Here is an 18,755-nt window from a genome sequence, read left to right as displayed (position 1 = left end):
TGCCTCAGGAGAACCAGGATTTGGACGGCGAGGACCTGGTACTAGGTCACATCCAAGATCCTCCAACTTCTTTCCCTTACGACAAGTCTGTTAGGAAGTTAGTAGAAGAGGAATGGGGGACTTCTGATTCTGGTTTAAAGGTTGGCAGAGCCATGGGGAAACTTTACCCTCTACCAGAACAAGATTTAGAATTTTTTTCTCTCCCGAAAGTAGATGCGCCGGTGTGTGCTGTAACTAAGCGCATCACGATTCCAGTTATTGGTTCAGATGCTTTAAAAGATGTACAAGATCGTAAGATTGAGTTACACCTTAAAAGGAGTTTTGAGGTGGCAACCCTGGGTTTGCGTGCAGCCTTTGTTCAAGTTTCTTGCCACGTGCTTGTCTCCGGTGGGTACAGCAGCTTCAAGGTAATTGGTCTCAATCAGGTGTGGATGCAGATATGGCTGAGCGGGTGGAAGCAGCTGCGACTTACGGTGTGGATGCCCCCTATGATTTGGTGCGTACTTCCTCCAGAGTAATAGCATCAGCTGTGGCCGCCCGAAGGTTGCTTTGGCTTCACAATTGGGCGGCGGATGTTTCCTCTAAGGCACAATTGACATCATTTCAAAGGTAAGTTCTTGTTTGGCGAGGATCTAGAGCAGCTGATCTAATCTCTTGGAGACAATAAAGTCCTCAGGTTACCCAAGGATAAACCTAAGGGTAAGATTTTTTCAATCAAAGTCTCGTTTTCGGTCTGACAGAAGATCACAGCCTACCCGTGGTATGCCGGGACCGCAAAGACAGTATTTTTCACGGGGGCAAGCATGGAGACAATCCTTTCATGGAGCCAGAAGGTCCTTTAGGGGATCTTCAGGTGGCTCCTCAGCAGAAGGTAAGTCTACCCAATGATGCCAGGCTGGTCCACTCCATCATTCCTGTTATAGGAGGTTGCTTATGGCACTTTTACGACAAGTGGGCCAAGATCAATCAGGACCAGTGGGTTCTCAATGTGATAAGAAACGGTTACATTTTAGAATTTGCTCGTCCCGTATGGGAACTTTTTCTAATTTCCCCATGCAGCTATCCAGTCAAGCGGGCGGCGGTACAACTGACTCTAGACTGGTTATCTTGGTTAAGTGTAGTAGTACCAGTTCCCAGAGCGGAGCTCCATCAGGAGAAATACTCCATTTATTTTCTGGTCCCCAAAAAGGAGGGCTCATTTTGGCAGATACTCGATTTAAAGAAGGTCAATGCAAAACTCAAGGTGCCACGCTTCAGGATGGAAACCCTCAGGTCGGTCATAGCGGTTGTATGCAAAGGAGAATTCCTGGCTTCCTTGGATCTCATGGAGGCTTATCTACATATTCCCATCCATCAGGACTCTCAGTGTTTTCTCCACTTCATGATTCTGGGTCAACATTTTCAGTTTCAGGTTCTTCCGTTTGGTCTCGCCATGGCTCCGCGGACTTTCACCAAGGTGATGGTGGTGGTGGCAGCTTTCCTTTGAAAGGAGGGTATTCTAGTTCACCCATATTTGGATGATTGATTGATCAGAGCCAAGTCAGAGTCTCTATGCTGCAAGTCAGTTCATCGAGTTCTCGAAGTCCTACAGTCTCTAGGTTGGGTAGTGAATCACGACAAAAGTCAGCTATCACCAGCACAAACTTTGAAGTATTTAGGAGCTCGGTTTGATACTCTTATAGTCAGAGTCTTTCTCTGTCAAGATCGAATCTTGAAACTTCAGGCCCAGATCTGCCGATTTTTGCAGTTGCAGGTAACCAAGGTCTGGGACTACTTACAGGTACTCGGCTTGATGGCCTCCATGCTGGATTTGGTTCCCTGGGCATTTTCTCATATGAGACCACTACAGATGGCATTGCTGTCCTGCTGGAAGCCAGTATCTGAAAAATATCATATCCTCTTACCTCTCGAGGATTTGCCGAGAGACAGGCTGTCATGGTGGCTTCAGACTTCCAATCTGTCGGAGAGTGGACCTCGAAGTTCCTGAGTGGATGGTGGTTACTACCGATGCCAGTTTCTCTGGATGGGGAGCAGTTTGTCAGTCCCATTCGGTTCAGAGAACCTGGTCCATGTGACAGTCTGTGTGGTCTATCAACTGTCTAGAGACCAGGGCGGTTCGCTTGGCCTTGAAGGAGTTTTCTGCCGTTACTACGAAATCGTCTGGTTCGAGTTCTATCGGACAATGCGACAACAGTAGCATATATAAATCGGCAGGGCGGAACCAAAAGCAAGGCGCAGAGGTTGGTGCTCTGGGTGGAATGACATCTAGAGAGATTAGGGATCTATAGCAGTTTGGTTTGTTCTGTTTTCCTAATAGGAGGTATATTGTTGTTTTAGGGCTTAGTGTAATATTTGCAGTGCTGCTTTCTCATTGATAGGGTTCTTCCTTTTTAAGTGCTGGCAGTTCTGTTTGGAATGGGAGGCTTATATTTTTTAATTGTAATTTACTCATAGCTCTCTGAAGGTCAAGCCCACACCCAACACATATTACAGTAGTCCTAATGCCATATGGGTTCTAAGTGTCTTTTTTTTTTTGCAGGGTTTTCTGGTTGCACCATAGCAGTGCATATAAATATAATATGCATGTTGATATTTTTTATCTCAGATGACTGTACTTTGAATATTCTTTTTCATGTAAAATCTGTTGTTATGAATGCATATTTTAACTGTGGGGGTGGGATGCAAGGGTATAAGGTTTGCCTAGGGCATCTAATACTCTTGCACTGGCCATGGTTTCCGGGGGAGGGGGTGAAGACCTGGTGGTCTTCGGAAGCCGATCCAGTTAGCTGTATAGCAGTAAAGATAGCGAAGATCGGTATATGGAAAAAAGCCCTTTATTAAAATTTGAGAGACTCTGGACGAGTTTCGCTCTTTGGTCGAGAGCTGCCTTGGGGGCAATAAATGTGAGCAGGACTTATTGCATGCCTGCAGGGCTGAAGCCACAAAATTTGTGCATCCACTATTGCATACAATCTTTGGTTCCTGGTTAAGCATAAATCTCTTCTTTAAAACATGTAGTTATGCCGTGCAGCAACAAGTGTGAAGATCGCTTCATTCAATTTGTATCCTCAAAACACTGTTAGGATATATGAGACTGCGATGTGTATCATTGAAGGTTCAGCCACAAATACTATTTGCTTAACCAGGAACCAAAGATTGTATGCAATAATGGATGCACAAATTTTGTGGCCTCAGCCCTGCAGGCATGCAATAAGTCCAACGACTGCCTCTGCTGTTCCCTGGCCCTGGCCAGGGAACAGCAGAGGCAGTCCAATTCAAGAATTGAGACTCCAGCTCAGAGATAAACATGCCAAGGACGAAACCTCAGGGGCTTCCCCACAAAAGGGGTCTGGGACATGGGAGGGGTCGAGAGACATATTCCTCTTCCAAGGGAGGACTCCCGACACTAACCTCCTCCACTCCCTTTAGAGTCCAATCAGGAACACAGATCTAGATAGTCCTGGGACTGTGACGCACAACCAGTTGTGCTCGCCACAAGGGAAACACATACATACAGATACACCCATACAGCGTAGGGCAACTGGAAAACAAGCCCAAAAGGCAAAGAACAGTGTGTAATGACGCCTTCTCTGCCAGTGCTTACCAGCACTTTGCAGTGCAGATCTGATGAGGAGGCCAAGATCATGAGACAGAGAGAATGCTACCTGTCACCGCCAGAGGTACACGGAGTAGATGCTGTACTCGACCTCACATGCTGCACTTCATCATCACAGTAACTCACAGTGGCGTGAAGAGGAACAGTGTGACAACAATGTTCCCAGGACCACTGGTGCACTGGGCATGGCATTGTGGCAGGTGGCATTTCATGGTGTCTCCTTCTGAGAGCACTCCAAGAGGCTGGACACAGCCCTTGCAACTGCGTCAGAAATGGCTTAAGGAATGATAGCAGTGAAGTCAATGGTGACCGATAGTGTCCATGGAGTCCTGGGGTTATGTCCCACAGCATCCAACCACTTCCATTGGTGCCCTCGGTTGTGACAGTGCCCATAGGGCCCATAGTGCTATCGTGCGTACCAACAAAAGGCACAATAAGGGCACCGGACTCGATACCCAGTGCTTTGGCGCTTGACTGAATCAGGATCAGATCGACTGTATGTAGCGCCATCCCCAGGACCACAGGCACCCACGGACCTCCACCACCCAGCAGCATCTGATAGAGCACCAAATGCCCAAAGATATCGATGGACCAGCAGTACCAGGGATGCCAGGGGTGTCTGCAGGCAGAGGCTCTGCAGCCCCAACATAGCACAATAATGCCCAAAGGAACCAATGACAGCCAACACCATCGACTGTCCCTCTTGATTCAATTATTTGTCAGAGGGCATAGATGCGGTGAGCTCGATGGCATCTCGTCCGCAGCTAGGGCTGATGATAGCACCACTAGGTCGATCCAAATGGCTCAGGGCCCCTGAGATCACTGGCATCCATGGCCCATGATAGGCGCGCAATCCATCCAAGGCAGAAATCCCTCTCATCCAAAGGCTTCAGTGGCACTCGTGGGCCCTCAAGAGTTCCAGCAGAAGATGCCTCAAGGACAACTATAGAGTGCCCAGTGGCGATCTTAGCGCCTTGGTGGTGGTACTCAATATAGCCAAGAGCAACAACGAAAGGTATCGATGGCCAACACGCCTGATTGCCTCCATGATGGCCTCGCACCCTGATGGCAGAGAATGTGTCAATGATATTGAGGCAGCTCCATATTGCAATGGCATCAAGGCTGTGCCTTGCAATGGCAGCACGACCACTCACTGTGGCGGCCTCAAAGGCGGCCGCAGCAATAAGGCCATGCATCAATGGTTGCTGTGGCATTGAGGCCACATACCTCGACTGCCTCAAGGGCTGCTGTGGCATCGAGGCCACATATCCCAACAGCATCATGGGTGGCCATGCACGCACCTCAATGAAATTGAGGGCCTCGACCCCGTGATCAGCACGGGCACCATGGCCATCAAGGGCACCGTGGCCATCATGGCATCGAGGGCACCGTGGCATTGATGGTACTGCTTGCACCAATGCTACCGCAGCATTAATGGCAACATCACATTGATGGCACCGAGGCCTCAAGTGCATCAAAAAAGGTCCCCAGGCTCAGTGGGCTACACATATCACCCATACGGTCAGACCTGCCAGCACTGGACAAAAGGTACAAAAACAGAGCAGGGAGAGGACGCAGAAACGTAACTACAGGTGCAGTATAATTTTTTTTTTTTTTTAAAGGAAGAAATAGACTGCCAGACTGCATAGGAACTAAGGCCCGCCATGCGGCTGGCCGAGAGAGGAAAAAGAGCAAGAAAGGAAAACTACCATAAGTAAAGGAAAGAAAACAGCTACAGCTCTAGAAAAAAATCACTTACATAAACTTTAGAGAAAGAGAGCAAAGCTGAATAAGTTGAGCACACTGCTCCTGCAACCATAAGGCTCCACGGAAAAAGAGACTGAGGGACTCTGCCTAGGGGGGGGCAGAGTGATGACGACTACAGCTGTACATGCATGTTGAAATCTCTAGATTCTTTTGAGATCAAAGTTCCGTGCCAGTCTCCATCCGATGTTGTCACCCGTGTGTGAGGACTACCATTCTGCTTGTCCTAGGAGAAAACAACTAAGGACTGAACTCATCGTCAGGCTGATCTGAGGGAGGTGATAACCCTACTACTCTACATTAAATATTAGTGCTTATAACATTTTGAAAACTCTTCCTATTTAGCTGCTCCTGCCTTTATTCATTTAAATAAATCGAGGCATAGACAAAAAATAAAAGAGAAGACCCAGGAATAAGTCTCAGTCTAGAAACCAACAAAGTGACACTTTTGACTTTTAATTTACAGATGTATAAACTGCTTTTCCAAGTAAAAAAAAAACAACCTGCTCTGAGCAGTGTATGTTGGGAAATCTAGCTAGTTAGGTTCTTGCAGTGTTGTTTACTGCCCAGCGAACAGAATTTTATTTTAGCATTGCCAAAAAAATGTTCAGGTGTTTAAAGTGTTATCCATTTTTTGCTTAAGGCAGGTCATGTGTTATCAGAAGTTATCTGCATTTATTAAAGGGGTTGTTTTTGGCTTTGTAATACCATTTAGTTTAGTATAATATCTTATCCTATTCACTCTCGACCTTCAGAATTAACATCACCTGTTTAAATGTACAGGAAGCAACAGTCTTTCTGTGTAGGTATTTTTCATCTTATCGTATCGTGGCATTTTCACCTATCAGTATAGGAGCACTCATAGATACTAAGATCAAATAATTCATTCCGTGTTATCTGGAAATACAATTTGCCAGGTGAGACCACCAGGGGTAAGATAATATAGAACTGGCCAGATATTTACACTGCTACATTAACTGTTAGTAAGGTCATAGATTATGAAAAAGTCTCTAAGTATGATGACTGTTGTTCAGTGTCGAAAGGGACAGGGCTAAGCCAATCCTGGTTTTATCCCATTGCATGTATGGAGATGTAGCCCTGATTTCTCAATTGATTTCACTAAAAAAAAAATAAAAACAGGACTCTATCTCCATGCATACAATCAGGGCCAGCTTTTCCTACATTACTTTTGGGATTCCACTCTGGGCTCTATTCTAAACAAAACTGCTCCTTTAAAAATTTTCTCCAATCACAAAGTAAACTGACAACCATGGATCACTACATTGATTAAATCATCTCATCTAACATTAAGAAAATCAGAATGTGATTGGCGAACATTTCCTTCCTCAGAATTTGCTAGCCGAGTTTGATCGTTATTAAAAATATACCAATCATTAACTGCAGATGCATAAGAAAGAGTATTTACTCCCAGCAAATTTGAAAGATTGGCTACAATTCTAAAGCCCTTTTTGCCATTGCTAAATGACTTAACTAATTCTATCTTTAATCAGAGTTCTGGGATAAATAGTCAGCGGAATTATTTCGGATTCATTTTAATTTAAAAACAGAAAAAGTTTGTTCAAATTTTTCTACGGATCCCAAATGGCATGTGAATGCTGTGTCTTAGACTTCAACTGTCTGGGACACTTTCAACTCTGTGTCAGTTAGTAAGGTAAGCTAATTTATCTCTAATTCAAAGGACACTATATGCCCATCCAGTCATTACCCTAATGCTCTCTTCAGGGTTGTAAAGGACATTTTATCTCCCACATTTACTCATCTCATTAATTTGTCTTTGACTGAGGGCATTGTACCTACAAATTTGAAGAAGGCTGTTGTTCATCCATGTCTCCAGAAAGCTAATTTGGATCCCTCAGATCCTAACAACTATAGACCTATTTCGTCCTTACCTTTTTTTTCAAAGATACTTGAGACCTCAGTACTCTGTCAATTGACTGACCACTTGGAAAAATTTGATTTACTTGACCCCCACCAATGTGGATTCAAATGTGCCATGATTACAGAACTTCTTTTACTTTCACTTACCTACACTTTAAGGAGAGGAATTGACAATGGTCAACAATTTCTCCTTGTTTCTTTTGACATCTCATTCGCTTTCGACACCATCGATCATGACATCCTTCTTTTTGGGTTACAAAAATTTGGGTTAACAGAAACAGTTCTGACTTGGTTTTGCTCCTACCTCTGATCGCTCTCAACACATTAAATTCAACAATGAATTTTTTTCTGTTTTTCATATAAAAACTGGTGTTTCTCAGGGATCTGTTCTTTCTTCTACTTTGTTCAACATTTATCTAACACCAATTTGCAAAATTCTTTCTAATTTGTCAGATTGCTACTAAGTATATGCTGATCATATTCAGTTTGTTCTGTGTATTCGCTCCTCTTGGAGTGAAACTCTTGAATATTTTAATATATGCTTTTCTGTTGTTAAAACTTGGTTAATTCATAATAAGCTTTCGTTAAATATGTCAAACACTGAGTTTCTTGCTGCTTATAGTTCTCACTCTATTTTCACTGAGAAAACTATTCCGTTGGATAGTTCAAAGTTTCAAATCAAGAGTCAAGTCTAAAACCTTGGTGGTGTTTTAGATAGCACCTTGTCATTTTGTCCACAAGTCACTCTAGTAATCAAACAAGGATTCTTTAGGCTACATGTTATTTCAGGTCTAAGGAAACCTTTACACGCCTCCAAATTTCTCACCGTACTGCAAGCCTCAATAATTCCAATTATCGACTACTGTAACAGTCTTTATGTTGGCCTTCCGTATGCATCACTTCGACTATTACAGCTTTTGTTAAATTCCTCAGCACACTTAATTAATGGTTTGAAATGATTTGACCATATCATCCCAGTTTTGATTGAGTTACATTGGCTTTCAATTGGTGAAAGAATTAAATATAAAATTGCTATGACGATTTTAAATTGATTAATGATCAAACTTGTCCATGGGCTAATGCTATTTTAAAATTTTACCAGCCCTCACAAAATCTACGATCCTCTCAGCGGGGCTTATTAGATGTTCCGTCCCCCGAAGTTGTGTGTTTACATATTACTCGGGAGTGCACTTTTTCAATTGCAGGTCCAGTTCTCTGTAACACTTTACCAATGGAGCTATATCAGTGTGATTCAATCAAAAGTTTTAGAGAGCTTTTAAAAGACCTTTCTGTTACAGTCAGCTTATTTTTAGTGTTTTATTATTTGTAGTTTGCCATTTTTTAACTATTTTATTTGGTTACTCGACTTTTATTATGTATTGTATATTTTATTTTTGTTACTTCATTATATTTATTATGTTTTGTTATACTTACATGTATGTTATCTTGTACATTGCCTAGACCTATTTTTAGTGTTAGGCAATTCATACATTTTAATAAATGTAAATGGTATAAGCTGTGCATGCTTCTTGCTCATGCACTTAAGTTGCGGTGGTGTGGGCCCACTGCCTGCACACAGCACATACCATTGCATAGGAGCGAACACATTTTTTTTTTAAAACAGGGCCACATTGCTTGTGCTTATCAGACGTGGGGACTGGCTGGGGATCCTCATGGAACTCCTTGGCTGGGGAGGAGGGGAAGGTGTTTATAGTGACAAGTATACCTCATGGCACAGTAAGAAGACCAAATAAACAATCATACCAATAAAAAGAATAATTCAAAATAGCTAATAGAATAATATCAAATAGTTAAAAACTCATATAAAATGTTTCCAAACACCCAATAAAATATTTCAAAACACATACATCAAATAATACCCAATAATTCCGAGGAATTGCTCTCAGAGCCCTCACCCCCGGAAGAAAGGCAACGTTCTCCTCCTGAAGACCTCTCCTTTGCCAGCTTTGTCAAGGAGATATCTGAAACTATTCCCTTTCCATTAGTTATGGAGGCAGACGCTCGTCACCAGATGTTGGAGGTTCTACAATTTGTGGATCCTCCAAAAGAGATAATGGCGATACCAGTACACGAGGTACTTCTTGATCTTCTACACCACCTCTGGGACCATCCAGGTACTGTACCACCAGTCAACAGGAAGACAGATGCTACGTACCTGGTGCAACAAGCCCCAGGCTTTCAAAAAAGTGTTATGGTTTTGAGGTGTTTGAGTGGATTCTTGGGTACTGTGGAAAGTGACCACGCCCATGGGGAGGAGCCCCGTGGGGAGCCACAGTACTGGGCTAGACTCTGGATGTACAAACACTGAATTGTCTTTTATTGTACAGCAGTTGTAAGCAACCAGAGGTGGCAGTAGTGAGCAGATCCTGTAGCAGCAGTCCAGGGACCCTTGGCAGAGGGGACCCGTCTCACCATGGTGATATAGGGAGATTCCGATGTAAGGTTCCCAGCACGGCAATGCTGTAGATGAGACAGACTGAGAATTAGATTACTCACTAGATGGTAGCTGTAATTTAGAAGGTTTCCACGAGGCAGAACTATCCGCAGTTGAGGGACAACCACATAACATCAACAGTTCATCTCACCCCACTGGCACAATTAGCCAGAAGCCTGACATAATGGATTTTAGTCTCAGTGACATCAAGCCACTCAGATGCTATGTCCCTTATCCACTGAACCAGTCCACTTCGTAGACTTTGATCCATGGACACACAAGACCAATTTACAAACAGGTCTACCCTTACAGCAATCAACCCCTTGGGTGGCCTAAACTGCGGACATCTCCATCCTACGTTGGAGTGCCTGGTCACAGGCCTTCAACCTCAAGGAACTTAGATATGACCCGGAATGACCTGTCATTTCCACTTCCTGGAGTTTCGGTAGAGTCAGGACGTCCTCTATGCATTCATGGAATGCCTCTCCAACAAGGTAGTCTTTATTCTTGTAGACCACCACGTTACATTCTAATGCGTGATCACACAAGGCAGCTTGAGCTCTTCTCGACTCCGCCAGAAGACTACACAACTTTGAGCCTTGGCCATCTGGCATTTCATTGTACTGCACACCACTTTCTGGCACACACAGTAAATGCACTGGAAAACCGACTCAGCCAACGTTTCCAGCCCCAAAAGTGATCCTTGGATCCCTCTGTTGCAAGCAGAATTCTTCACCAATGCCGTCAACTGACCATTGGTTCTTGCATCCAGCCTAAATTGCAGAATGGATGCTTCTGTTCCCAACACAGGGACCGAAGAGAACCTTCTATGGTTGCCTTCGCCCGTCCCTGAAACATAGGTCTGCTATATGCGTACTCTCAAATGCCGCTGATAGCAAGACTCTCGTGAAGCTACACCAGGATGAAAGCTCCATGATATTCATGGCCTCTTTTAACCAGCTGCAAGTTTACTTTCCATCCCTATAGTGCCATCTCAAGTCCTCTTAGCTTCTCAGAAGCCTTCCATATGAAATTCTTACCGCTCTAAATGGAAAAGTTTACCATGTATTAGACTATGGAAATTTATTTCCTGCTATTCTGTTTAATGTAAACCAGTATGATTTACATCGGATGTAAGAATGTCGGTATATAAAAATTAAAAATAAATAAATAAAATAAATAAATGTGCTGCACACCGAAGAGCTTAATCCCTTCGTTTACACATCGCACCTATTATGCTTTTATGGCACCCCTTGAACTCGGATTCACTTTAGTGCCATTTTTCTATATTTCATAAAGGTATAAGGGATGCCCCGAACAGTTCAACCCTTGGTGAGTTGCTTAGAACAAGCGTATCTCAGCTTCAGCTTCTTCTACAGCCACCGCTCATGGCATAGCACCACAATTCCGTGCTTACACTATGCTCCTGCGAACTAAATTACCTTACAAGGAACCTTATTTGTTCCTTGTAACCTTTCCATTTATTTGCAGAATCGGTGAGTTAGATGGAGAAGGTACAGATAAGGGGAATGGAACAGCTCCCCTATGAGGAAAAACTAAAGAGGTTAGGACTTTTCAGCTTGGAGAAGAGACGGCTGAGGGGGCATATGATAGAGGTGTTTAAAATCATGAGAGGTCTAGAATGGGTAGATGTGAATTGGTTATTTACTCTTTTGGATAATAGAAAGATTAGGGGGCACTCCATGAAGTTAGCATATGGTACATTTAAAACTAATTGGAGAACGTTTTTTTTCACTCAACACACAATTAAACTCTGGAATTTGTTGCCAGAGGATATGGTTAGTGCAGTTAGTGTAGCTGTGTTTAAAAAAAGATTGGATAAGTTCTTGGAGGAGAAGTCCATTACCTGCTATTAATTAAGTTGACTTAGAAAATAGCCACTGCTATTTCTAGCAACAGTAGCATGGAATAGTTTTTGGGTACTTGCCAGAAAGAGACTTGCCAGGAATAGACTGGGGAACCTTTTGGGGAAGGGGGAGTCTCTTCCGAAGGGATGAGCTCCACCTTAACCAGGGTGGAACCAGACTGCTGGCGCTAGCCTTTAAAAATGAGAGAGAGCAGCTTTTAAACTAGAACAAAGGGGAAAGCCGACAGTCGCTCAGCAGCGCATGGTTCGGAGAGAGGTATCTTCAAAGGATACTAATGATGCATTAGAATTAGGGCATCCCAACAGTGAGGTTCCAATAATAAGAAAAGCAGTCCAAGTGCCTGTAACTAAAAACTCACCAGAGCTAAAAAAAAATTCGAACTTATCCCTATCAATTAAAAAGAAGAATAAAAATACAAACAAAAAACAAACTTTGAAATATTTGTATGCTAATGCCAGAAGTCTAAGAAGTAAGATGGGAGAATTAGAATGTATAGCAGTGAATGATGACATAGACTTAATTGGCATCTCAGAGACATGGTGGAAAGAGGATAACCAATGGGACAGTGCTATACCGGGGTACAAATTATATCGCAATGACAGAGAGGAGCACCCGGGAGGAGGTGTGGCGCTTTATGTCCGGGATGGCTTAGAGTCCAACAGGATAAACATCCTGCATGAGACTAAATACAAAATTGAATATTTATGGGTAGAAATCCCTTGTGTGTCGGGGAAGACTATAGTGATAGGTGTATACTACCGTCCACCTGGTCAAGATGGTGAGACGGACAGTGAAATGCTAAGAGAAATTAGGGAAGCTAACCAAATTGGTAGTGCAGTAATAATAGGAGACTTCAATTACCCCAATATTGACTGGGTAAATGTATCATCGGGACACGCTAGAGAGATAACGTTCCTGGATGGAATAAATGATAGCTTTATGGAGCAATTGGTTCAGGAACCAACGAGAGAGGGAGCAATTTTAGATCTAATTCTCAGTGGAGCACAGGACTTGGTGAGAGAGGTAATGGCGGTGGGGCCACTTGGCAATAGTGATCATAATATGATCAAATTTGATTTAATGACTGGAAGAGGAACAGTGTGCAAATCCAAGGCTCTTGTGCTAAACTTTCAAAAGGGAAACTTTGATAAAATGAAAAAAATTGTTTAAAAAAAACTGAAAGGAGCAGCTACAAAAGTAAAAAATGTCCAAGAGGCGTGGTCATTGTTAAAAAATACCATTCTAGAAGCACAGTCTAGATATTCCACACATTAATAAGGTGGAAAGAAGGCAAAACGATTACCGGCATGGTTAAAAGGGAGGTGAAAGAAGCTATTTTAGCCAAAAGATCTTCATTCAAAAATTGGAAAAAGGATCCAACAGAAGAAAATAGGATAAAGCATAAATGTTGGCAAGTTAAATGTAAGACATTGATAAGACAGGCTAAGAGAGAATTTGAAAAGAAGTTGGCTGTAGAGGCAAAAACTCACAGTAAAAACTTTTTTAAATATATCCGAAGCAGAAAGCCTGTGAGGGAGTCAGTTGGACCGTTAGATGATCGAGGGATTACAGGGGCACTTAGAGAAGATAAGGCCATCACGGAAAGATTAAATGATTGCTTCGGTGTTTACTGAAGAGGATGTTGGGGAGGTACCCGTAATGGAGAAGGTTTTCATGGGTAATGATTCAGATGGACTGAATCAAATCACGGTGAACCTAGAAGATGTGGTGGGCCTGATTGACAAACTGAAGAGTAGTAAATCACCTGGACCGGATGGTATACACCCCAGATTTCTGAAGGAACTAAAAAATGAAATTTCAGACCTATTAGTAAAAATTTGTAACCTATCATTAAAGTCATCCATTGTACCTGAAGACTGGAGGATAGCAAATGTAACCCCAATATTTAAAAAGGGCTCCAGGGATGATCCGGGAAACTACAGACCGGTTAGCCTGACTTCAGTGCCAGGAAAAATGGTGGAAACTGTTCTAAACATCAAAATCACAGGACATATAGAAAGACATGGTTTAATGGAACAAAGTCAGCATGGCTTTACCCAGGGCAAGTCTTGCCTCACAAATCTGCTTCACTTTTTTGAAGGAGTTAATAAACACGTGGATAAAGGTGAACCGGTAGATGTAGTATACTTGGATTTTCAGAAGGCGTTTGACAAAGTTACTCATGAGAGGCTTCTAGGAAAAGTAAAAAGTCATGGGATAGGTGGCGATGTCCTTTCGTGGATTGCAAACTGGCTAAAAGACAGGAAACAGAGAGTAGGATTAAATGGACAATTTTCTCAGTGGAAGGGAGTGGACAGTGGAGTGCCTCAGGGATCTGTATTGGGACCCTTACTTTTCAATATATTTATAAATGATCTGAAAAGAAATACGACGAGTGAGATAATCAAATTTGCAGATGACACAAAATTGTTCAGAGTAGTTAAATCACAAGCAGATTGTGATAAATTGCAGGAAGACCTTGTGAGACTGGAAAATTGGGCATCGAAATGGCAGATGAAATTTAATGTGGATAAGTGCAAGGTGATGCATATAGGGAAAAATAACCCATGCTATAATTATACAATGTTGGGTTCCATATTATGTGCTACAACCCAAGAAAGAGATCTCGGCGTCATAGTGGATAACACATTGAAATCGTCGGTTCAGTGTGCTGCGGCAGTCAAAAAAGCAAACAGAATGTTGGGAATTATTAGAAAGAGAATGGTGAATAAAACGGAAAATGTCATAATGCCTCTGTATCGCTCCATGGTGAGACCGCACCTTGAATACTGTGTACAATTCTGGTCGCCGCATCTCAAAAAAGATATAATTGCGATGGAGAAGGTACAGAGAAGGGCTACCAAAATGATAAGGGGAATGAAACAGCTCCCCTATGAGGAAAGACTAAAGAGGTTAGAACATTTCAGCTTGGAGAAGAGACAGCTGAGGGGGGATATGATAGAGATGTTTAAAATTATGAGAGGTCTAGACTGGGTAGATGTGAATCAGTTATTTACTCTTTCGGATAGTAGAATGACTAGGGGGCACTCCATGAAGTTAGTATGGGGCACATTTAAAACTAATCGGAGAAAGTTCTTTTTTACTCAACGCACAATTAAACTCTGGAATTTGTTGCCAGAGGATGTGGTTAGTGCAGTTAGTATAGCGGTGTTTAAAAAAGGATTGGATAAGTTCTTGGAGGAGAAGTCCATTACCTGCTATTAAGTTAACTTAGAGAATAGCCACTGCCATTAGCAATGGTAACATGGAATAGACTTAGTTTCTGGGTACTTGCCAGGTTCTTATGGCCTGGATTGGCTACAGTTGGAAACAGGATGCTGGACTTGATGGACCCTTGGTCTGACCCAGTATGGCATTTTCTTACCTTCTTATGGCCTGGATTTGCCACTGTTGGAAACAGGATGCTGGGCTTGATGGACCCTTGATCTGACCCAGTATGGCATGTTCTTATGAGAAGTAGTTAGGAATAAATTATCAGGAACCTTTGTAAGCTCGGAGCCCCACCAGGTGGCTTTTCCCTTGGCTAGGTCCATCAGAAATCCATCTCACAAAACTATTGTTACAGTTTTGGCTGCAGTGCAACCGCCTCACCACCAGGGGTCCCTCTAGTGCTGGCTTTCCGGACAGGCCCAGTCCATCTTATCTGTCCACTCTGTGCTCTGGGTGTGTCCTTATAACCCTGCCTGACAGTTGCCTCGGTGCTTCGGCATCGAGCTCACCTGGGCTCCCTGCTCTAGCCTTGCGCGGCCTTCGGGCCTTTCCTTGCCTTGCGCGGCCTTCGGGCCTTTCCTTGCCTTGCGCGGCCTTCGGGCCTCCTTCCTCGTTGTTCTCACCTGGCCTACGGGCCTTCTGACCTGCCCTGCTCTGCTTATGGTGTGTGGCCTACGGGCCTTCTGTCTGTGTGTGTGGAGCCTACGGGCCTTCTGACCTGCCTTGCCCCGCTTATGGTGTGTGGCCTACGGGCCTTCTGTGTGTGTGTGGCCTACGGGCCTTCTGACCTGCCTGCTCTGCTTACGGTGTGTGGCCTACGGGCCTTCTGTGTATGTGTGGCCTACGGGCCTTCTGACCTGCCTGCTCTACTTATGGTGTGTGGCCTACGGGCCTTCTGTGTGTGTGTGGCCTACGGGCCTTCTGACCTGCCCTGCTCTGCTTATGGTGTGTGGCCTACGGGCCTTCTGTCTGTGTGTGTGGAGCCTACGGGCCTTCTGACCTGCCTTGCCCCGCTTATGGTGTGTGGCCTACGGGCCTTCTGTGTGTGTGTGTGGCCTACGGGCCTTCTTACCTGCCTTGCCCCGCTTATGGTGTGTGGCCTACGGGCCTTCTGTGTGTGTGTGGCCTACGGGCCTTCTGTGTGTGTGTGGCCTACGGGCCTTCTGACCTGCCTTGCCCTGCTTACTGTGCCCTGACCCAGCCTGAACTTAGACTCTGCTCATTGCCGCCTGCCCTGACCCAGCCTGAACTTAGACTCTGCTCATTGCCGCCTGCCCTGACCCAGCCTGAACTTAGACTCTGCTCCTTGCCGCCTGCTCTGACCCAGCTGAACTAGACACTGCTTATTGCTGCCTGCCTTGACCCAGCCTGGTACCAGACACTGTTTCTAGCTTCCTGTCTCTCTCCACCTGGAGCCACCCTGCTGGGTGGTGTTCACGCCTCCTGACCGGAGTCCAAGCGTAACAGTATGCCGAAGCCATCAAATTTTCCAGGGGAAGAGATGGTCTGTGGCCTGCCGGTGAGTCAACTTTTTCACTAATTCAAGATGCCTCCTTCTTTAAAGTTTTATACCTGCAATTCCTGTCAAACTTTGAATTATCCAAGCTATCAGAACTGTCTAGCCTGTGAACTTGTTGGTCAGGAACACTGGTCATGCAATAATTGCAACAAGAAAAATGTCTCTGTCTATCAGGAATGTTTGAACTGTCTGGCTCCTAAACCAGGGTGGTGGAAATGCTCCTGTCTTCCGTGTTTGTTACCACCAGGCAAACCCTGCCCCCGGTGTTCTGCTCTAGGACCAGCTGTGCCATTAAAAAAAGCTGTCAGCTCTCCTAACCAGTATTCTGTTTCTGGCTCAACTAAAACAGACATTTTTGCTGGCAGTTTGTGGATAGAAAAACCCAGGACTTACCTGGCCAAGAAGGCTTCTGTGACACCAGTGCTAGAGCCTCAGGAACAGGTTTCTCTCAAACGGAGAGAGTTGATTAACTCTAGCAGGGCTCTGCTGCCCACAGCTGCTGTTGAGACACTAACGAGCACATTCCCTAGACGTCCTAGAACTGCCTGTGCCTTCTCTAAACTGCTCCTCCAGAAACAAAATAAGGAGCCTCAGAGTGTGGCTCGAGGTATCAAGCCCACAGCAGTGCTACTTGAGTCTTCTATGTGCACTGCTTCAAACCTTGCTGCTCTGCATCTGAGCCTGTTTCATCACCCCAGGGGGGGGCCAAGCCTGCTGCATCACCCCAGGAGGGGGCCAAGCCTGCTACATCGCTCCAAGAGGGGGCCAAGCCTGCTGCAATACCCCAAGAGGGGGCCAAGCCTGCTACCTCGCCCCAAGAGGGGGCCAAGCCTGCTGCATCACCCCAGGAGGGGGCCAAGCCTGCTGCATCGCCCCAAGAGGGGGCCAAGCCTGCTGCATCACCCCAAGAGGGGGCCAAGCCTGCTGCATCACCCCAGGAGGGGGCCAAGCCTGCTGCATCGCCCCAAGAGGGGGCCAAGCCTGCTGCATCGCCCCAAGAGGGGGCCAAGCCTGCTGCATCGCCCCAAGAGGGGGCCAAGCCTGCTGCATCGCCCCAGGAGGGGGCCAAGCCTGCTGCATCGCCCCAGGAGGGGGCCAAGCCTGCTGCATCGCCCCAGGAGGGGGCCAAGCCTGCTGCATCGCCCCAGGAGGGGGCCAAGCCTGCTGCATCGCCCCGAGAGGGGTCCGATCCTGCTACAATGCCCGGAGAGGGGTCCGATCCTGCTACAATGCCCGGAGAGGTGTTCCAGCCTGCTGTTTCATCCCGAGAGGGGCCCGAACCTGCTGCACTACCCCGAGAAGAGCCTGCTAAACCGGTCCTGCTGCCACCCCCGGAGGGGCTCAAACCGGTACCACTAACAGACTTTCTAACTCAGCCATCTGAGCCTGTTGAATGGCTCCAGCTGTTGTTGCCCTCGGAGGGGCCAGATCTCATCTTTGAGTACCCCCTGCTAAGATGGGACCCAGGAGGAGGGGGAGGCCTTGAGGAGGGGGTACTGTTACAGTTTTGGCTGCAGTGCAACCACCTCACCACCAGGGGTCCCTCTAGTGCTGGCTTTCCGGACAGGCCCAGTCCATCTTATCTGTCCACTCTGTGCTCTGGGTGTGTCCTTATAACCCTGCCTGACAGTTGCCTCGGTGCTTCGGCATCGAGCTCACCTGGGCTCCCTGCTCTAGCCTTGCGCGGCCTTCGGGCCTTTCCTTGCCTTGCGCGGCCTTCGGGCCTTTCCTTGCCTTGCGCGGCCTTCGGGCCTTTCCTTGCCTTGCGCGGCCTTCGGGCCTCCTTCCTCGTTGTTCTCACCTGGCCTACGGGCCTTCTGACCTGCCCTGCTCTGCTTATGGTGTGTGGCCTACGGGCCTTCTGTCTGTGTGTGTGGAGCCTACGGGCCTTCTGACCTGCCTTGCCCCGCTTATGGTGTGTGGCCTACGGGCCTTCTGTGTGTGTGTGGCCTACGGGCCTTCTGACCTGCCTGCTCTGCTTACGGTGTGTGGCCTACAGGCCTTCTGTGTATGTGTGGCCTACGCGCCTTCTGACCTGCCTGCTCTACTTATGGTGTGTGGCCTACGGGCCTTCTGACCTGCCCTGCTCTGCTTATGGTCTGTGGCCTACGGGCCTTCTGTCTGTGTGTGTGGAGCCTACGGGCCTTCTGACCTGCCTTGCCCCGCTTATGGTGTGTGGCCTACGGGCCTTCTGTGTGTGTGTGTGGCCTACGGGCCTTCTGACCTGCCTTGCCCCGCTTATGGTGTGTGGCCTACGGGCCTTCTGTGTGTGTGTGGCCTACGGGCCTTCTGACCTGCCTTGCCCTGCTTACTGTGCCCTGACCCAGCCTGAACTTAGACTCTGCTCATTGCCGCCTGCCCTGACCCAGCCTGAACTTAGAC

This window comes from Rhinatrema bivittatum, chromosome 2 (genome assembly GCF_901001135.1).
Source record: "Rhinatrema bivittatum chromosome 2, aRhiBiv1.1, whole genome shotgun sequence".
Classification (NCBI taxonomy): Eukaryota; Metazoa; Chordata; class Amphibia; order Gymnophiona; family Rhinatrematidae; genus Rhinatrema; species Rhinatrema bivittatum.
The sequence above is the reverse complement of the archived record's forward strand: the minus strand, read 5'-3'. Positions refer to the sequence as shown.